Raw genomic sequence first — 23339 nt, forward strand, 5'->3', positions numbered from 1 at the left:
CTGCTGGGCCAAATGGCCCAAAAAATTACTCAAATCTCCCCAAGATGTACCCGACCCGTACCGGCCCAATCCCTCTCATTAAAAGAACCCTTCCCTCTAACCCTAAAAAAAAAAAGAACAGCAGCCATCCCCTTCACCCAAAAATCGGCCATTAACCCAATTCCTCCAACCTTCAGCCAACCTCCTCATTTTGTGTCTTCAACCCCACACCACGTAAAGAAAAACACACACACAACACATACACACAAAAAGAAGAATATGGAAATTAGAGACAAAAAAAATAAAGGAGAATCGATGAAAAAGCATCATTGTTTTGGAGTGTTAACCTTGTGATTTAAATTTCGGAAAAATCAGAACAAATACAAAAAAATGAGTTCTCTTTCTCTTCAAATTTTTAGCTTCTTAAACATGGAGATTATCTGAGGTTTGAAGTGAGCTGAGGCGCTGTTTAAGGTGCGTTCGCGGTTCCGTTCGATTTCTGCGGCGATTTTATCGTTTGGAGTTGGCCATTGAATTTGTACTCACTGTCTCTTCTGATTTTGTTAAAGTAATTCTTCCTCAACAGGTTCATTATGTTATCTTCTCTTTATTTTAATGTAATTAATTGTATTTGTTAATTTGTTATTGGTTAAGTTCATATGACTGTGGCTGTTTGCTTCTCCTTTAGCTTCTTCTGGTGAGCTTTGTTTATTGATTGAAGTGAGTTTAACACATGTATGAACTTGTAGCTTTATGGAGTTTGTGTTGAATCTGATTTTTGAGTTTTAAAAGTATTATAGTTGACATACAGTATACTTCATGCTCATCTTGAGTAGATAAACAGATCGTTAATGGTTTTTCTTCAATTTCTTAGATTGCTAAAGGAATGAGATTTTATATGTTTATTGAAGAACTACGAGCTATTGTTTAGATTTGCTATTTGAACAAGTGTTTTGAAGAAGATCCTAAGTTTATTAATTAGGAGTTCACTAATATTCTTTGTCACTAACTAGGTTTAATCTTCTATTTGATATACCTGAGAGTATAAGTTCTATATTTGCGTTTGGAAAGATCCTTCAAAGTTTGATATCAATATTTGAGAAGTTGTCTTTGGTCCATTTTAAGATTTCCTTTTCTTGCTTCTTTTTGGACGTGTCATCATAGAGGCATGAAAGAAAGGCAACTATGTTTTCATCCTTTAGAGTATATTGATTTTGAGAACTACTTCCATAACAGTCTGGTTTAGGAGCTTCAACTTTGTCATTTGAAATCCACTTCTTCTGCTTAACTAAATTTCTTTATTATCCGTTGTTTAATATTATGTCTTTGTGGTGTTACAGGATCGAGCTTGTCGTATAGATTTGGTATGTTGCTAGAAATAAAAATTAGTTGTTTGAAGGGGTCATAGGGGTTACATTGAACATGTAAACAAATTGGGTTTTAAACGTTTTGTTACTTCTATTCTTATTTTATGGCTTTCACCGTTAGGAGCATGCTTATGCCGTTAATATTCACAAACATCGTAGTTTGCTTTAGGCGCGTTCAATAATAAATCATCGTGGCCATGGGTATGGTTCCCGTGGTATGGTCACGATACGTAAATCCCAATTCGGGTGTGCGTTTCACGTGACTCGATCATAACTTCAAATAATAATTAAATTAAACATGTTGTAAAGTGCGGGTGCGTTTCACGTGACGCGATTCGCAATGTGTTCACAAAAATAAGTACGCGACATCGCGTCTTATTTAAATAAACTCCATAAATAATTTAAAGCGGATTAAAAGGTTAAAAATACACAATATCTCTAAAACGTGTAGTAAATTAGACGGATTTATGGGTGATCGGATTTTCTAAGGTTGGTTGGCTTCCAAGATACGGGCCCGGGGTTGACTATTTGATTTTCTTTAACGATTGCAACTTTATTATTCGGAATAGTTTCCTATGGTTTGTATTTATGGTATAAAGTTATTCTGGCTAGATTTGAGATGTTCGGAGTTGGATATTCGCGGAAAAGGCTTACTAGTGGATTGAGTTAGCGTGTTTTGAGGTAAGTATCTTGCCTAACTTTGTGGGGGGGGGGAGGGGATTACCCCTTAGGATTGGTGTTGTTTTGTGTTAATTGTGGTACGTGAACGCCGTGTACGCAAGGTGACGAGTAGGTACACGGGCTAAATGTGGTAATTGGCCGGTTAAAGCTATGTAGATTCTTGTCATGACTTTAATTGAGTTGTCATAACATGTTATATTCGTCATCGTTAATCTATCCTTACATGCTTCACTTGACATTGTTAATACTTGTTATTTGCCCTTACATTCTTAGTTGAAGTTGCTATTTCTTGAAATATCTTATTGTTGAGTTTTGGTGTTGTAAAAACCGTGATCGCATTGAGGAAGAGTTGTCAATTGTTGAAATACCATTCTTGTTGAGTTATTCACTCGGTTGCTATTGTTGAGACTCTTGTACATATTGTTGTTGAGCCATGGGCTATTTCTTATGGAAACATTATTATTGTTGACTTCTTTGGCAAGTTGTGGTATTGGGCACTTGCGGTGCGATCTCTAATATATTGTGATATTGATACGCATGCGGTGGTGTAACGACCCGGCCGATTGTTTTGAGCATTTGCACTTTTCTCGCCAGTTTCCGATCATGACTAGCCCCGCATGATGTATTATGACTTATGTATATCCTCGATTTTGGTTTTCAGGTTAATCGGAACATATATGGAAGAATGATCCTCAACTTGAAGCTTTAAATTTGAAAAGTTTCACCAAGTTTTGACTTTTGAGTATTCGATCTCGGATTTGGATTTTTATGATTTGGTTAGCTCCGAGGTAACTTTGGACTTGGGAGCGCGTCCGGAATGTGATTTGGAGGTCCGTGGTAGAATTAGGCTTGAATTGGCGAAATTGGAAATTTGGCGTTTCTCGGTCGGCAATGGAAATTTTGATACCGGGGTCGGAATGGAATTTTGGAAGTTGGAATAGGTTCGTAGTGTCATTTGTGATGTGTGTGCAAAATTTTAGGTCATTCGGACGAGGTTTGGTAGGTTTGGGCATCATTTGCGGAATTCGGAGGTTTAGGAATTTTTAGGCTTGATCCAAGGGTGATTCAATGTTTTGATGTTGTTTTGAGTGTTCCGAAGGTTCGGCTCAGTTCGTATGTTGATATGTGGCTTGTCGGTATTGTTGGTTGAGGTCACGAGGGCCTCGAGTATGTTTCGGATGGTTGACGGATGGGTTTTTGGTGTTTGAGGGCTACTGGTGTGATTTCTGCTGGTGTTTCCGCACCCACGGAAGGGGAGCCGCAGGTGCGAGGTCGCATGTGCGAGTTGAGAGCCGCAGATGTGGACGCTGTAGAGTTTGATCCATTCCACAGAAGCGGAAGATGAGTCGCAGGTGCACACCGCAGGTGCGATGGGTTGACCGCAAATACGGAAAATGGTACATTAAGAGGGTTCCGCACCTGCGATGGAAATTCCGCAGGTGCGGTGCCGCAGAAGCAGAAATATGACCGAGTCCTCAACATTCACCACCGGTTCTATCCCAATTCTGATTTTTCTTGCCAGGAACGGGGCTTTCACTGGCAATTTCCCATCGACTCTAGGGTCTTCAGGGACTCTAGCAATTCGGCACAGCCTGGTGACTAGAGAGTGGAAGTAGAAGCCTTTGAGTAACTCAGGTGATCTAATGAACATCTCGTCATGGAGGAGCCGGGCCACATCAAAATCCCTGTGGGCCATGAAACAGTAGATCGCTGACGCCCGTGGTAGATTGACATCGGTCGTATTGCTGGAGGGCAACAGCCGACTGTTGATAATGGTGAGCCAACACTTAGCCTCCCAATTGAGAGATTGGGAGTTAAGTGTGATCATGGGCTTTATCCATAGGTATTCTCTATCTGGCATACAGATAGTCTCATGAAGAGTTCCCCACAAGGCACGTGTTTGGCTAAAAGTACGATAATCATCAGATTCTCCCCTGAACACTGGCAGCCGTACACCCTGCGGATGGCCTCGATGGACGCATTCACTCGGGTATTGAGCACAGTAACAACCCCATTCTCATGTTCCGGGCAGTTAGCATAGAACTCCCTAACCATCCAAACATTGGCCTCCTCCGGTTCCTCGAAGAAGATGTCCAGCTGACACCTCCTCAACTCATTGAAGATATTCGGGCATTCCACCTCTATTGCTGCTCGATCAATATGCACCTCATGTAACAATTTCTTAGCTACCTTTGCATTGTACCTGTCCTCCGCCGGTTTGGAGACAAACCTAGCGCAGTCAAACTGTGGTGCACTGGCTTGCCCCTAGCTTTCGAGAAGCTTCTCGGTCCACTAGCGGAGGACTCGGTGTTGCGTCTCTTCCTAGATGGATTCATTGTACCTGTCAAACAGAGAAACGCCTATCAGTGAGTGTGTGAAATGTGTGACTATGGGTGGTTACTCAGACTTCACCACAACCATGTCACATTAGCACTTATAACTCCATTGGGGCAATTTCCCAAACATCTTGTGGGAAAGACACTTTCTTCATACACATAGCCCATATGGATACAACAAAGCTTCCACCAAATCAAAGATTCTACTACACCATCACACCCCACAACACTTCAGTCAACACCCACCAACATACATTTTTCCACCACATTATAAACACAGCCCCTTCACCAATCAGTCCCAAAACGAAATTCAAAAGAAAACGAGAAAAAAACTAACAAAAATCTAAAATTTACTACACCATTACAACATACAACTACATAACAACTAAAATAAAATACAAAAGATGAGGGAAGGGAGACGAGACATACCTTGATGGAGGAGAGAATTAGAGGAGTGGGGATGGGGGAAGTATGAGGAGTAAAGAAGAAGAGAGGAGGGATTTGGGGAGTTAGGATTTAGAGAGAGAGAGAGATAGAGAAATAGAGAAGGGGGGTCGGGTGTTTTAGGGTTATTTAATTAGGGGTTAGAAAAATAAAAGAAGAAGAAAAAAGAAAGAAAGAGGAAAAAGATTAAAATAAAAAAAACATACCTGGTACCCACCGCGATCGACCGCGGCCGCGGAGGGTTAAATAACACGAGGCAGAATATTTGCCTCTCACCGCGGTCTTGCCGCGGTTTCACCGCGGTCGCGGTGGGTTGGATTACGCGAGGCAGATGTTTTCCTCTCACCGCGGTCTTGCCGTGGTTCTACCGCGGTCGCGGTGCTGCCCATTTTTTTTTTGGTTTTTTTTTAGGAAGTTACAGAAGAAAACACTAACAACATCATTCGTGGCTTGCCTCCCACACAGCGCCTGATTTAACGTCGCAGCACGACGCAGATAAGCGCATTTACAGTTCGCTCGACCTCTGAGGTTCTGTCAGGTGGATCTCTGTCACTTCTTTTGGTTCACTCATACCTACATATAGCTTCAATCGCTGCCCATTGACTCTAAATGTGTGAGACTCTTTCTCCGTGGCAATCTCCACAGCTCCTGAAGGGAATACTTCGACCACTCGAAATGGACCAGTCCATCGTGACTTGAGCATTGCCGGGAATAACCTTAATCTTGAGTTATAGAGCAATACCTTGTTCCCGGGGTTGAAATGTCGCTCAACAATGTTCCGGTCATGCAACCTCTTCATCCTTTCCTTGTACAACCTTGTGCTCTAAAAAGACAGATATCTGAACTCGTTGAGCTCATGCAATTCAGTGATTCTCGTTGTGCCCGCAGCCTCGATATCTAGGTTCAGCTGTTTCAGTGCCCACTAAGCTTTGTGTTCAAGTTCCACTAGCAAGTGGCAAGCCTTCCCAAACACCAACTTATATGGTGACATATCAATTGGTGTTTTAAAAGTAGTTCTATAAGCCCAGAGTGCATCATCTAGCTTTTTCGCCCAATCAGTTCTTGTGGCGTTTACAGTCTTGGTCAATACACTCTTTATCTCTCTATTAGACACTTCCACCTATCCACTTGTCTGCGGATGATACGATGTTTCCACCTTGTGACGCACATTATACTTTGCTAGAAACTTCTCAAAGGCTCGATTACAGAAGTGGGTGCCTCCGTCACTGATGATAGCTCTCGGTGTCCCAAAATAGGTGAATATGTTCTTCTTCAACAACCCCACCACTACTCTTGAATCATTAGTGGGAAATGCTGCAGCTTCTACCCATTTGGACACATAGTCTACAGCAACAAGTATGTACTTATTGCCAAAGGAGCTGATGAAGGGTCCCATGAAGTCAATTCCCCAAACATCAAACACTTCCACCTCTTGAATCGGGTTCATGGGCATCTCATGGCGCCGGGAAATTTTCCCGGTTCGCTGACATTCATTGCAGACCTTCACCCATTGGTGCGCATCTTTGAACACTGTTGGCCAAAAGAACCTGGCCTCTAGCACTTTTGCAGTTGTCCTAATTCCTCCAAAATGCCCTCCATACGCTGATGCATGACATGCCTGCAAAATAGAAGATCGCTCTATCTCGGGGACACACCTCCGGATCATATTATCAACATATATTCAAAACAGATAAGGTTCATCCCAATAATAAATGCGGCAGTCACGATAAAACTTTTTCTTTTATATAGAGGAAAGATCATAAGGAACTATACCGCAAGCCAGGTAGTTTGCAAAGTCTGCGTACCATGGCACTTTCTTAAGACTTGTGGCGAGCAGTTGCTTGTCTGGAAAGGTTTCCAGAATGTCCTCAACCTCATTTGAATTTTTAGCTCCCTCAAGTCGTGATAGATGATCAGCGACTTGATTTTCTATACCCTTACGGTCACGAATTTCGAGGTCGAACTCTTGGAGTAACAGCACCCAACGAATTAGGCGCGGTTTAGATTCCTTCTTCTCAATCAAGTACCTGAGAGCTGCATTGTCAGTGTATACAATTACCTTAGAGCCGATCAGGTATGATCTGAATTTATCGAAAGCAAACACCACAGCCAACATCTCCTTCTCCGTCACAGTGTAGTTCAGCTGGGCTCCACTCTGCGTTCTACTTGCATAGTAGATTGGATGCATTAGTTTGTCTCTCCGTTGTCCCAGCACTGCCCCCACTGCGTAGTCACTAGCATCACACATGAGTTCAAATGGCTGCTCCCAGTCGGGGGCAATAATGATAGGTGCTGTGACCAGCCTCTTTTTTAGCTCCTCGAATGCTACCCTGCAATCATCAGAAAACAAGAAGGGGTGATCTTTTTCTAACAACTTACAGAGAGGGTTGGCAATTTTTGAAAAGTCTCTTATGAATCTCCGGTAAAAACCGGCATGCCCGAGGAAGCTCCTGATTGCTTTGACTGAAGTTGGAGGTGGCAGCTTGCTATCACGTCAACTTTAGCGCGATCCACCTCAATCCCTTTACTTGACACCCGGTGCCCCAAGACTATACCCTCTTGTACCATGAAATGGTAATTCTCCCAATTAAGAACCAGGTTAGTCTCAATACACAGTTTCAGTACATGAGTCAGATTTATAAGGCACTCATCGAATGAGTTCCCCACCACTGAGAAATCATCCATGAATACCTCCATTATGTCCTCTACCATGTCAGTGAATATGGCCATCATGCACCTTTGGAGTGTGGCGGGTGCATTGCATAGGCCAAATGGCATCCTCCGAAAGGCATAAATGCCATAAGGCCAAGTGAAGGAGGTCTTTTCTCTGTCCTCAGGTGCAATAGAGATTTGATTGTACCCTGAGTACCCATTCAGAAAACAGAAGTGAGACCTCCCTACCAATCTGTCTAGCATCTGATCGATGAATGGAAGTGGGAAATGGTCTTTCCGGGTGGCTAGATTTAACTTTCTGTAGTCCATGCAAATTCTCCAGCCCGTGACGGTTCGTGTTGATATCAGTTCATTGTTATCGTTTTTTATCACCGTCATGCCACCCTTTTTAGGCACACATTGCACCGGGCTGACCCAGCTGCTGTCAGAGATTGGGAAAATGATTCCCGCATCTAACCACTTTATCACTTCTTTCTTCACCACTTCCTTCATATTGGGGTTCAGCCTTCTTTGATGTTCCCTGGAAGGTTTGTGTCCCTCTTCCAGTAGAATTTTATGCATACAGTAGGCGGGGCTGATCCCCTTAATGTCTGCCAGGTCCACCCAATGACATTCTTACACACCTTGAGTACCTGCAAGATTTGTTGTGCCTACACATCTAACAAACTAGATGAGATAATAACAGGTAATGTGGAGTCAGGTCCAAGGAACTCATACCTTATATGGGCGGGCAATGGCTTCAATTCCAGCTTTGGTGGTTCTTCAATGGCTGGCTTAGCTGGAGGATTTTCTCTATTTTCTAAGTGTAAGGGCTCAAATTCAAGAGTTCTATCCCAGAACCCTCTGCCCTCTAACGCCAACACCCATTCTGTCAGTTCTTCTCCATTCACCTCATCTAAATTCATCAGACATGCAGCAAGAGGGTCCTCAATAGTCAGCATCTCATCATCAGTTTCTACAATTACATCCACGGCATCGATAAGAGAGCAATTGGCGAATTCACTTGGTCGCCTCATAGATTTTTGCACATTGAATGTTATTTCTTCATCGTTCAATCTCATCTTGAGCTCCACAGTCTCACAATCAATGAGAGCTCTCCCAGTGGCCAAGAACGGCCTTCCTAAAATTATGGGAATTTCTTCATCCACCTTGCAGTCTAAGATCACAAAATCTGCAGGGAACACAAATTTCCCTACCTGAATCAACACATCATCCAGGATACCAAAAGGTCTTTTTACAGTCCTGTCAGCCAGCTGCAACAACATAGAAGTGGGTCCAGCTCTTCCAATCCCCAGCCTCTTATAAATCGCCAGGGGCATAAGATTTATGTTGGCCCCTAGATCATAAAGTTCCTTGGCAAAAGAAAAATTACCAATGGTGCAGGGAATTGTAAAGCTCCCTGGGTCAGATAGCTTCTCAGCAATTGGTCTAGTCACCACTACACTGCAGGTCCGAGTAAGAGTCACCGTGGCCAAGTCTTGGAAATCGAATTTTCGGGACATTAAGTCCTTCATCATTTTTGCATATCCAGGCATCTCTTCCAAAGCATCTATCAATGGAATATTTACCTGGATTTATTTCAGCATCTCCAAGAATTTCTTGTATTGCTCCTTTTATTGGTACTTGGCCAGCCTCTGAGGGAATGGTGCGGGAGGTCTCTTCTTCCCAATGATTTGGGATTGCTCTTTATCAGCTGCCACCTCAACTACTTGTTCCTGGGCTGTCTCAGCTTCTTTGTCAGCCTCAATCTGAATGTTCTGTTCTTCCTGAGCAGGCTAGACTGTCACCTCTGTCAGTTTCGTTGAATCATCTAGCTCAATAGGCACAGGTATAAGTGTCTCAGCCTGTCTGCTTTCTCGAGCCCTCTCTTGCTCCACGTCTAAGTCTCTGCCATTTCGTAGACTCACTGCCATCAGCTGCTTGGGGCCTTGATCTTTTGGATTTATTTGAGTGTCTGCAGGTAATGTCCCATGAGGACGATTATTCAAAGACATCGAAATTTGGCCCATCTGCACTTCAATATTCTTAATAGCTGAATCATGTGCATCTACTCTTTCATTGATTTTTACGTTTGACCCAATAACTTGCTGCATCATTGCCTCAAGTCTAGCAAACCCATCTTCCTGCCGTCCACCATGCTGTTGCTGAGGAGGATGATACCCCTGCTGCTGATTCTGATTATTGTATCCCTGTGGCCTTTGGTAAGGCGCCATATTATTGGGAGGTCTCATTCCTCTCATGTTTCCATTGTTGAGTTGTGGTTGGACTGGCCTGTATGGCTGCTGCTGCTGCTGACCCCAATTTTGACCACCCTGTCTCTGGCCTCCATATTTAGACACATAATTCATGTCTTCAGGGTAGTGATGATCATTATGTTCCGCATTCCACTGGTTACCAATTGGCTGACTAATGCAAGATGTGCACAAGCCCCCATTGGTAGTATCTACAATGTGTACCTGCTGCTTCTGCCCTGACTCTTCCACCTTCTTGGTGAGTATACTCATTTGTGTCATCAACGTGGCCATGTTTTCAGCAAGAGTGTTGGATGGATCTAAAGGCACTGAGTGCACCACTGGAGTGATAGGTGCGTTCCTGGTTGTCCATCCCGAATTCTGCGCCATCTTATCAAGCAGACTTTGGCTTTCTCTCCATGTTTTGCTCAAAAATGCTCCACCAGCTGAAGCATCAACATTGCCCTTTACGCCATCTGCCAAACCCATGTAGAATCGCTGCCCCAACATCTGATCTGGAATACCGTGGTGTGGACATATAACCAGCATCCCCTTGAATCTTTCCCATGTTTCCTGCAGTGTCTCCATTGGTCTTTGTTTGAAACTCAAGATTTCATCAATTTGCTGAGCAGTCTTGTTCGATGGATGAAACTTGTTCTCGAATTGCTTGACTAACTCCTCCCAAGTTGTTATGGAATTTATGGGGAGTGAGTTTAGCCAGGTCTGGGCAGCTCCTGTCACTGAGAATGGAAACAATAACAGCTTGATTGCTTCCTGAGTTACGTTGGGCTGCCTTTGGGTTTTGCAGATTGACAGGAAATTCTTCAAGTGCTGTTGAGGATCTTCGATTTGTGACCCCGAAAATAGTCCCTTGTTCTGCAACAGGTGCAGCATGTTGTTCGTGATTTGGAACGATTCAGCCTGTATTTGTGGGACTAAAATCGCTGTGGCCAGATTTTCAGTTGTGGGTTGTGCCCAGTCATAGAGAGCAGCCTCTGGCACAAGAGGTGCCACTGGCGCTATTGGTGCAGGTGGGTTTTCTTCGTGATCTCCCATGTTCGGTTCGATTTGTTCAATTGTTTGTTGCTGTTTGCTTTTCCGGTTGGCCCGGTTCAAGGCCTTAAAAACTTTCTCGGGATCAGATAAAGCTTCGAATACTTCACCAGTTCTCGTTGAGTTTCTAGGCATGCACCTGTACAACCAAGTCAACAAACGTTAAAATTTCAATGTATAGATTGGGTATAGAGAAAACTGATTACATTAAGAATTTCTGTAGTTCTTTCAATTGTAATTGATAACACCGTTAATTCCGCGGCAACGTCGCCGAAATTGGTCCCGCCCAACTATGCCTTATAAAAAGGACACGCGGACGTTGCAAATATAATCTGAGTATTTAGCCCAGAGTCGAACCCACAAGGAATAAACCTATCAATTACTCTCGTTAGACTTACTAAATTCCACGGAATCAACTTACCAAACATTGTGAATAACAATTGAAGATGTTTCTACTAACTAAGAATGAATGTAAATAAGCAGCTGAAAACAAACTATGATTAAGTTGTAAACAATTAAGAGAAGGATCTAAGGTTATGATTTTCCCTATTGATGGAATCCTTCCGGTTATGCTTCACATAGATTTGCCTAATCATCTCTATCAATCATGAGCACTATTATTACCGTAAATCTCTCCCGAGTAATCAAAATAATTTACTAGACGCACTCTCCCGAGATACGCTAGCTGGCTTTATTTATTACAGCTCACTTTAGATCACACCCAAGGCTTCGTTATCCCTAATCCTGCCTTTAAACCCTCAGTTATTGATCCCTCATATACTTTGGGAGTGGTGTTGTTCAACAATTACCTAAATATGCACTCTCTCCGGAGTTATGCACACTAAATAGGCACAGCTAATTGAGGATCCTGTTAATTAACTACAATAAGAACATAGTTGAACAAATAGAGATTAAACCGGGCAAACTATATTAACATAACAAGAAATTCATCCTTCAAAAGGTTCCATCAACACCCTAGACTAAGAAATTAGCTACTCATGACAAAACAAGATAAAACTACTAAATTATTCATAATTGGTAATTCCAATAATCAAGAGAAGATAGATGAACTCTAATGTTTAGTTGCTCTTCCCAAACTTGTTCTAGCCTCCAAAGTAGTCTAAAAACAAGCTTAAACATGTCTTGGGCGAGCTTCTAAAGTTTATAAGGGTTTGGAACAAGTTTTTCCCGATTTACACTTTGGTCTCCAAATTTCTGGCACGTGAACAGTTCACCGCGGTCGCAGCAAGACCGCGGCACGACCGCGGTGAACACTGAGCATTCTGCCTCGTTTAATTAATCTATCGCGGTTCTGCCGCGGTTCCATTGCGGTCGCGGTGGATTTTGCTTCAGTCCATTTTTTTCTTCTTTATGCTCGGGTACTTCTTGATAGGGTATTTTCTTCATATTATTGACTCCAAAACACTCCGTAGTGCTTCCTCACTTAGATTATTCCCTATAAAGCAAAAGAACATCAATTAGAGCATTTTGTTATCAATTTGCCTATAAAACAACAATAAAGCATGGCAATATTAAGGTGTAAATTTCATCTATATAGCCTAATATCAAGCTACTTACCAACGCCTAGTAAATAAAATGTTCGAAGAACAAATAGGTAAGTCAATGGAAGTTTATATCGATGACGTGCTAGTTAAGTCCCTGCGCGCAGAGGACCATTTGGCTCATCTGCAGGAAACGTTCAAGATTTTGAGGAAAAATAACATGAAGCTCAACCTCGATAAATGTGCTTTCGGGGTTGGTTCGGGCAAATTCCTGGGCTTCATGGTGTCAAATCGGGGGATCGAGATTAACCCCGATAAAATCAAGGCCATCGAGGACATCACCGTCGTGGACAGTGTAAAAGCAGTGCAGAAGAAGAACAATTTCACCTGGACCCCGGATGCCAACATGCATTAGAGGAACTAAAGCGATACCTATCAAGTCCACTACTGCTTCACACTCCAAAGGCAGCTGAGAAACTTTACTTATATATGGCAGTATCGGAAATCGCGGTAAGTGGTGTCCTAGTTCGAGAAGAGCAAGGTACGCAATTTCCCGTTTATTATGTAAGTCGAACCTTAGGAGAAGCAGAAACTAGATATCCACACTTGGAGAAACTGGCACTTGCATTGATAAGCACCTCTAGAAAGTTAAAATCATACTTTCAATGTCACCCCATATGCATGTTAACCACTTACCCACTTCGTAATATTTTGCACAAGCCCGAACTATCGGTCCGATTGGCCAAATGGGCCGTCGAACTTAGTGGGTACGATATCGAGTATCAACCCCGAATGGACATTAAGTCTCAAATTTTGGCAGACTTCATGGCCGATTTCACGCCAACCCTTGTACCTGAAGTTGAAAAAGAACTTTTGTTAAAATCAGGCACATCATCGGGGGTATGGACCCTTTTCAGACGGTGCTTCGAATGTGAAGGGGTCCGGGCTAGGCATCATTTTGAAGCCGCCCACGGGTAGCACTATTAGACAATCTATCAAAACTTCTAGGTTGACTAACAATGAGGTCGAGTACGAGGCCATGATTGCAGGTCTCGAGCTAGCTAAAATCTTGGGAACAGAAGTCATTGAAGCCAAGTGTGACTCTTTACTGGTGGTGAACCAAGTAAACAAAATCTTCGAAGTTCGAGAGGATAGAATGCAAAGGTATTTGGACCTGCAGGTAACTTTGAACCGTTTCAAGGAATGGACTTTACAACATGTACCTCGAGAACAAAACAGTGAGGCCGATGCACTCGCAAATATGGGGTCATCGGTGGAGGAAAATGAGATCAGCTCGTGGACTGTCGTTCAAATCTCGAGGTCTGTGATCGAGGAAGATCATGCCAAGATAAACTCTACAAGCTAAACCTGGGATTGGAGGAATAAATATATTGAATACTTGAAGAACAAAAAGCTCCCATCAGACCCTAAAGAGTCGAGGCCCTTACGAACCAAAGCTGCTCGATTCACATTGGATGAAATGGAACATTATACAGAAGGATATTCTATGGACCATAGGTAGTATGTTTAGGACCAGGAGACACCGATTATGTTTTACGAGAGGTCCATGAAGGCACTTGTGGGAACCATTCCGGCGCTGAATCACTGATTTGCAAAATCGTCAGAGCAGGATACTACTGGGATAGCATGGAAAAAGACACTAAGGAGTTTGTTCAAAAATGTGATAAATGTCAAAGGTTCGCACCAATGATCCACCAGCCCGGAGAACAACATCATTTAGTCCTATCCTCGTGGCCATTCATGAAATGGGGGATGCATATCGTTGGCCCTCTGCCAACGGCCCCAGGTAAAGCTAAGTTCATTTTATTTATAACTGACTATTTCTCTAAATGGGTTGAAGCACAGGCGTTCGAGAAAGTGAGAAAGAAAGAGGTTATAGACTTCATCTGGGATCACATTGTATGTCGATTTGGAATACCTGCCGAAATAGTGTGTGATAATGGAAAACAATTTATTTGCAGCGAGGTAATGAAATTCCTCGAGGACCACAAAATAAAAAGGATATTATCAACACCGTATCATCCTGGTGGGGACGGACAGGCCGAATCAACGAATAAAACTTTCATTCAGAACTTAAATAAAAGGTTGAACGACGCTAAGAGGAAGTGGAGAGAAATTTTACCCGAAGTCCTTTGGGCCTATCGAACAAGATCAAAGTCCAGCACGAGGGCGACCTCGTTCTCCTCAGTATATGGCTCTGAGGCCTTAATTCCACTCGAAGTCGGGGAACCTAGTGCCAGATTTTGACATGCAACGTATGAATCAAATCACGAGGCTATGAATACTAGCCTCGAACTATTGGATGAAAAACGAGAAGCTGCACTTGTTCGGATGGCTGCGCAAAAGTAAAGAATCGAGAGATATTATAATAGAAGAACCAACCTTCGCCACTTCGAAATCGAGGACTTAGTTCTGAGAAAAATCACCTCAATACTCGAGACTCGAACGAAGGGAACTGGGTCCGAATTGGGAAGGACCACATCATGTCTTGGGTTTCATCGGAAAGGGATCTTACAAACTTGGCACAATGGAGGGCGAACAATTGCCGAACAATTGGAATATATCACTCCTCAAACGGTATTATTGCTAAGGTATGACTTTCCCCCTTTCCATTTGTATTTGATACTAACTAATTGCAGGTGTTTGATCGAAGACATCGAGAAACTCTTCAACACGAGAACCTTAGGTTTTAAAGCATGCGTTGCACTCTCTTTCCCTTAGATCATTTTTATCCCAAATGGGTTTTTCCGGCGAGGTTTTTAACGAAGCAACAATTATGTGCTACCTGAGAAAAATTCAACAGCATCCAAGGCTTCTTTACAATCAACCTCGAATACTGGGGGGGCATCACCCTCGGATGTTATGTTTTCGAGAAAAGTACTTCATGTCAAAGGGATTCGATAGGAAAACTTTGTAATGGTCCAAACAGTCGAATGAACCGTGTCCATATAGACTAGTCAAGTCCCGATGGCAAAACATGTACGCATGTATAAATTATTCCAAGAAGCATTCTTTCTGTACCAAACATCTTGTGTCTCAAAGAAAATTTTCTACTATACGAGCTCCATACTTATGATTTTGTGAGAAATGGCTCAAGGACCAAGCGCAAATATGCCTCGAACACTCGAGGACTTTTGTCGACGATCGACATATTCGAGTTATCTAAACTCGAATTCATAAGACCTCAAAGAGGCACCCCTCGATCTATAGGCCAAGGACATCATTCTCGGGGACTAACACTTCGAACAAGTTGGAAGTGTTATTGGGGAATAAGCTCAAGAGGCATACCCAAAGGCTACGGCCAAATTAATGCGGCTCGGAGACGTCCGAATCCCGTAATAAAAATAGGCCTTCAAATTCTTTGAAAAACCGGTTAAAAAAGGCTACCCTAGGCAAATAATCAAAAGGACTTTGATAAAATCAGCCCTCGAAAAACATTAAGAGATATCAAATTATCTTAACACAAACGTGTTAAGGCACAAAAGTAGAGGGGTTTCAACCGACATCGAACCCTCAAAAAAACCCAATGGGTAAAAAAATACATGCTAAGGCATAAAAAAAATTTACTAAGTATTTTAAGCGAAGGGAATAATAGCCATCTTTAGAGGCCATATTGGCCCAATCTAAAGAGACTAAGGGCCAACACACTTAGAGTTCGATATCTTACTCATACTCCACCCGAACCCAAGGGTTCGACTATTCAGAGCCCAAATAAAAAATGACTTGACTATGGTTCGGGGACTCATCATTATTCGACATAAACCTTAAAGAGCCGATGCCTCAAGTTCGAACCTTATTCGAACTCGACTGTGGTGACTTCAAGGAAGCCACCCAAGACCAAAATCCCAAACACACCATTCAAAGCATAAGATTGTGTTAAAAGTTTTACAAGGCATAAAAAGATAAAAGTCGAGAAGGCACAAAAGGGAAAACTTCTTTATATAAATGGGCAAAAATATATTCAAGGGACCGACGGGGGTCTTGCAAAAAAGAAAAGGAAAAATAAAATCCTAACTATGCCCGGGTTTGGTTTCTCCCTCAGGGGCAGCTTCACCTTCAGGCCCCTCGTCGTTATCGGACCCGACTTGGCTGCCTTCATCATCATTGTCATCATCGGAGGAGACAAGAAACCTGGCATCAGCTTCAAGCGCCTTAGCTTGAGCTATCTCTTTGGAGAGGTCAAAACCTCAAGCCTAGATTTCCTCGAGGGTCTCCCACCGAGATTGGCACTTCGCCAAATCATTGCTCCGTCGCTCTCGGTCAGAAGCCTCCCTTAGCTGCATTTGAGCAGCCTCGGCATCGCCAGGTACACGACTATGAACTTGTCAGCCTTGATCTTCGTCTTCTCGACCTTCGCCTGGCCTCAGCAAGCTCGGCTTCAAGCTCCTCGATCCTTTTGTCCTGGGCTGAGCTTTTCTTTTTGATACTCCGAAGTTGGACCTCGGCCGATGACAGTTTTGCCGAGGTAGCCTCTTTCTCCGTAGCAAGGCGGTCCATGTTCTCCTTCCACCACTCACAATCGGCTTTGACTTGATCGGCTTCCCCCCGGAGGAGCTCGATCCTTTCCAGCTTTTGCTGCAACTGAGATACAGAAGTATTAGCCTCCGTCGTTGGGTCGAGTTCGTTTTCTTTCAAAAGGATAGTTACCTGCTCGTCTAGCTCGGCCTTTTCCTTACGAGCCTTGGCCAAATCTGCTCGAAGGTCCCCGAGCTCTTCATCATTTTAACCGCAAAGGAGCTTCAAAGCGTTCCTCTCCTCCGAGGCCTTCTGGAGCTCAGCCTCGCATTGGCTCAGGTCGGCCCGAAACTTAGTAAAAGCCTACGTAAAAAGGAATATATAAGTTAGGTTAAACGGAGAAGAAGGAAAAGAAAATTGCAACAACGGGATTAGTACTTACTCGAGAAAAAAGGCGTTAAGCCTCTTCAAAAAGGGAAGATGCATCGTTGAGATCAGCAACATCATTAACCTCGGAAAAGCAATCCCGGATGGGATCCTCTTCATAGGGGACTCCGCCTATGTCAGGGATCTATAGAGCCCGAGCATCCCTTATAGCCTCCTCGGAAAATGCCGGTAGAGAAGGAGATTGACCTATTGTCATGGCCCCGAGCGAATCGCTCGGGGCGCTTTGTTCAACTCTTAGGGTCTCAAAACCGGCCCCCTCCGGCACGCTTGTCGATGGCCGAGAAATGATCTCAACCTCGGGCGATTCGAGGGCTTTGCTCGAATCTTTCTTTGAAGCCTTCTCATCACGAGGCAGGGGCTCGATAATCGCCTCCGACTTGGAAGGCTTGGCGACCTCGCCTGGCTTTCGGGCCACCAAAGCCGAGTCGTCGCCCTCATCTTCCTCTTCTTCTTCCCCCAACTGGTGGACCGACTCAATAGTCACAGGGATGAGATTTCTCCTGCGTCTTCGAGCAGGAGCCCTTTTAGGTTGAGGTTCCTCGAACTTTGAGACCCTCTTCCTCTTGTTATCTTTCCCGGACTTCAGAATTGGGGACTCGGCCTCTTCCCCAGGCGAGGCCGGCCTCATTTCGGCAACATCTCCAAGGCCTGCATAAAAGAAAGTCAAGTGCAAACAAAGAGAAACGTTACAGAAAAGGTCATCAAAGGCTTGTAGGATAAACTTACCATGATTCTTGGCCTCCTATCTGCCCCTCGCCAAGTCACGCCAGCAGCGCTTGGCATGGGAGGAAGTCGCACTAGCTTCCGAACCCAGTCTTCGAGGTCGGGGATTGCATGAGGCATCCAGGCAACCGCTGCATAACAGATAAAAGTGTTACACAAAGCAAAAAAAAAATATAGAGTACGAAGGTTAATGGCTAATACTTACGATCGGGGTTCCACTTCTCGGGGAACGGCAGTTTCTCCTCTAGGATGAGGTCGCAGGTCCTTACCCGCACGAACCGGCTCATCCAACCCCGGCCCTTGTCCTTATCGATGCTCGCAAAAAAGGACTTCGTTGATTGGCGTTGGAGCTTGATTAATCCTCAAAAAAGTCTAGGCCGATACAACTGTATGAGGTGGCTCAGAGTGAATTGCAACCCCTTGGCCTTGCTAGAGAAGAAGCGGAGCATGATCACTATACGCCAGAACGAGGGGTGGACCTGGCCAAGGGTAACCTGGTACATCTTGCGAAACTCAACGATAACAGGGTCAAGAGGACCAAATGTGAAGGGGTAAGTGTAAACACTTAGAAACCTCTCCACGTGAGTTAATACTCTCTTCGAGTGCGGGGATTTGTACCACGACCTCGGCCCCCCAGTTACAATCTCTCTTCACAACCACAAGATGTTTCGCCATTGTCGAGCAGATATATCTCGATACGTGTTCACATCGGCCGGGGACCGACGGAGGGTTCTCGACTTTGACGTCGTTCTTTAAAACACAGGGGCCTTGAACATACTCGTGAGGGAGCGGTTCCACCGGCGTTTTATCATCAGCCGTGAGGGAAGAAGAGGAGGAAGCTTTCTCCTTTTGTGGGACAGTCTTGGAGGTTTTCGCCATTGGTTCAGGTAGAAGGAAGCGGAAAGAAGTGGAGTTTGATATTTTGGTACTAAAAAGGTTGAATCAATGGGTGGTGAAAGAGAAGAGATGGAGAGAGGAAGAGACTAAGCAAGCTTGGTGAAGGTGGAAGTAAAGTTTTCACTCAACCAGGAAGCCGGTATTTATAGGCTCACGGTGACGGTTCGGTGGCGCTAGGGGCCGACCGCCCACTAACAGACATTAATGATTTGGGGAACTGTACCAACGGACGTTTCGATCACCTCGACCGCTTACGTCATGGTGATGACGTCATTATCGTGGTCTCCAGAAAATCGAGGCTCAAGTTGTTTCTTATCGTTTTACTCCAAGAAACGAGGGGACTATCTGTATATGGCGGAAATCAGGGCTACCAGATTTCGCCCTTCAATGGAGAAAAAGATACCACGTCGAAAGGTCAAGACGTCGAGTCCAGGATCGAAGTCTCTTTCCAAGATCGAGGTCGACATCACTAATCGAGGTCAGAAGGGGGCATACTTCGAAATGATGCCGGTATAAGTCAGTAATGGAAAGGCAAGATATCTGTAACGGACCGAAGATCGTGGCGTGAATCTCAGAACGGATCGGTCTGCAGCGGTTAATAAGTTGCTAATATGATTTCCTACTATAATTAGAAGTGTACATTATTTAGGGTTCACCTATTATATAAAAGAGGATCCCATTCATTTGTAAGCATCACACTGTTCACTGATAAGATGTTCATACCTTTTTGTTATTTCGCTTACTGTTCATTAGAGTTGCTTTATCATTTGCTATTCTTATTATCACACATCGAGAGTACCATAGGTCGAGGTCGAGATTTGGCTTGCATAACTGGTTTGATTTGTTTTATTCTCTAATTTATCTATTTAAATCCTTGTTTATCAATTGGTATGGATTGAATCACATATCCTTAAAACCACAATATAAGTTTCATTGTTACTCGAATTTTAGGGTAAACAGGATAGTTTAAAAAATCATTTCAAATTTAATAATAGACGCAAACTTCGTACAATTATAATCTTGTAGCACATTCTTTTTTATTTTAAAAAAATTTATGCAATTACCTACTAAAGAGATTTGGTAGTTTTTAAATTTTCAAAGAGTGTTAAATATTTATGGATAAGTTTGTAATGCTTTAACTCAATTAACTTTATCTTCTTTGTTCCCCTGCCGTAAGTATAGTTTTTTTTCAATGATACAAAAGAAAAAAAATCATTAATATTAAAAGAAATAAATTCGTTTTCTATTTAACTTGATTTGATTTACATGTTTAGCAATGTCAACGATAAGTATATACTACTATCTTTTAGAAATAAAATATTAATTCAAACCGAAGCACAAGTGTTTTTTTGGGTCAAAACGATAGGACGATGATGAAAAATGGTGATAAATATAATGTGAAAATTAGAGGATTTAATATTCGTACTTTGGATAATGTCACTCTGTAAGAAAAATAGAACATTTGTTTTGTAATCCATCTATTCATGTAGAAAGTAAAATCAAAGATGGACAGCTCCTAAATTAAACACTTTTTAAAATTAATTTTATCAGAAAATCGGCTTTGATCTTTTATTTTTCTTCTTCTAATTGCGTTAATGACTGTCCTCTCAAGAAGAATTAGTCATGTAAGGCACGATTCATTAGGGCATTAATTTACAGTGTTAATTTCATTAACTTGTTGTCGGCAATCGAAATGTCGATAATCATGCAAAATAGACTATTTGAGAGTTGAAATTCAAAACCAAAGACGTCCTTTTTTTCTTCTTTAGAATACGCGGGTTGAGCGTGTATTTTAGTTCCAATGAATAAATTATTTTTAAAAATTACATAAATATTATTAAAAATTATGTTTGAGTTATAAATTGAAAGTGTAATTAAACAAATTAAAATTGAAACTTTTTGATTTAGTGCACGAAAGGGATTGTGTCCTCGTCCTGTTTAGTTTTGGGATGTGGCCATCGTCATAATTGAGGGAGTAGTATTTTTCAATTTTGGTTACACTCGTAGAAACCCAAAAATCTCTGGGTGCACCAAAATTTGCATCATAAAAGTATTAGCAGAACAGACTCATTTGTCTTATTATGCATACTAAACTATAATGAAACATCCTCACACGGTATTCTTAGAAATTTTCTAATATAACTCCAAAAATAAAAGTATGTAAACTCCAAGATGATGGGTTATAATGCACTAATCTTGAAACATATGCCTACAAATACCGCAAACAAATTAAAGACTGGGTATAATATAAATTGTTTACTTGATAAACAGTTAAAGCATACAGTCTGATGCAAAAAGGATACTAGTCAACCAAACTTTACAATCAAGAACATCAAAATAAGATGTATTGGTTAAACATGTGCGTGCAAAGTTCAACTACTAATACAAATACTTGAAAGCAAAATTCAACTACTAATATTAAAAAAGAAAAAATTGCTCAAAGAAAGAGAACCTGAAACCTTTAATTTTGTAGTTGTTACTTGAACAAAGCAAAATTATGACGATGAAAAGGCGTAATAGTAACTTCTTTTATAAAATTACATGTGTATATAAAATTGTGTAAAATTTTTATTAAAAAAAAGACTCTAATAAGTTCTCAAAGAGCTCATCTTCATCTAATATAATTTGTAAAAAATCCATTGTCAAAAATTTATATCAAAACTTTCCTAGTGTGTGCGTGAATTAGTCAAAATTTAAGAACTTTTCAAGTGTGAAATATTAATATTCCTAAATTTAAATGTAGTTGAAAGTATCAAAAGTTATCTAGTATGTAAAATAAAACTTTTATTTTCAATGTGTTCAAATAAAAAAATTATTTAAGATGAAATATTAATTAATATTTAAGTATTAAATATATTAATTAAGTATTAATATTAGAAGATTCTACATATTTGTTCAAATAATAATAAGCAAGTTGTAATTTTAGCTAAGAAAAACTCTATTTTTGAAGTGTTCAAATGAGAAAGAATTTATAAAAATAAAATTTAAGTGATCTTAAAATCATAACGTTAGGAATTCTTGCGTATAATTTAAATAAGAAACAATTTACTAAACTATATTTTATTTTTATTTTAAAATCTTAAATATTAAAAAAAATTAATTGAATACTATTTTTTTTCAATGCGTATGCCCTTTATCGACACGTATAAAATTATTAGAAAAAAATATAAGCCCTTCAAAAAATAAATTTTAAAAATATAAGCTCTTGAAAATGATAAATATTGAGCCTATTCAGTCCAAGAAGTAGCGGATGGCCTAGCTAAGTATGAAAACAACTAATATAATTTTGAAAGTTTAATGTTCTATTATGTATCCCGTTCTTTTATATTAATTTCATAGTAAAAAAAATCACCAAGGTACCATGTATCGTAGACAAGTGAACTACAAAAAGAATAAAAATTAGCGATGGACAAATTCATCGCTAATCCTATCCAGTGACAAATTAGTAACCGATTATAAAAATTATCATCTACAAGATGAATTTTATAACTAATTCATGTTTTTTAAAGTTAAATTATGTAATAAACTTTCTTAGTGATAATATTAGTTTCTTTTTTACCAAAAAATAAAATTCATTTTCCATCTATTTAACATGAATGTGCATTGAGGTAATTTACGTATTTCTGCAAATTAAATTATGATAATTAATTTTTCATCATAAATTAATAACTTCTATTTTTCCAGCAACAATTACTATTTTAAAACCCAATGCTATAGTAAATTTTAAAAATAGAAATAAACGAATTTAACAACAAAGCTTCTAAAAAAATACTTATGATATTAAATTTTAAAAAACAACAAATAAATCATATGAAAGGAAAATAAAGAGGCAAAATTGGTCTTTATGATTAAACAAAAAGGACAGAGAACAAAAATATTACACAAGATCGTGAAATTTCCTTGTTCGAAAGTCGAAACCAGCGAAAAAAGTTCTCCTACTTTTTTGCATTCTGTTATGTTTTAATATTTTGTATCCTTAATAGGAGAAGATATTAAACACTAAATTAAATTAGAAAAAACTGATTTGATTTACAACTCTTAAATATTAGGAAAGTTTTTTGATTTTACAATTTTATTCCAATGTAAAATATATTTCTAAAAGGGTAAAAAAGGCTAACGACATTTCGCTAAAGGCCTTCTGCTTTTAATATAGTATAAATATAAATATAGATAGATAGATAGCTTTTTTGGCTCGATGTGGGTGTAAAATCATTTATTTTGAAGATTTTAACTTCTTTCACAGATAATGTAAGTTTTTTCATACACTATCATGTCATTTAAAATAGAACTACAGATTATTATCCATAAAAAAAAAAGTGAAAATAATCAGTAAAACGAAGCATGTTTCTAATTATGTCAAATTTAGAAACACTAATAGTGTAAAAGTTCTACACCTACCATTATATATATGTAAGTTAATAAAATATTGGTAACACAAGTAACTAATTTCGAGTTTAACCAATACATACTTACAATGAAAACATTTCATCTGCAAAAGATGATAAGTGACTTGTCACGGTTCTCAAAAGA

The sequence above is a fragment of the Nicotiana attenuata genome, unplaced genomic scaffold (genome assembly GCF_001879085.1).
Source record: "Nicotiana attenuata strain UT unplaced genomic scaffold, NIATTr2, whole genome shotgun sequence".
In the NCBI taxonomy this organism is placed as follows: domain Eukaryota; kingdom Viridiplantae; phylum Streptophyta; class Magnoliopsida; order Solanales; family Solanaceae; genus Nicotiana; species Nicotiana attenuata.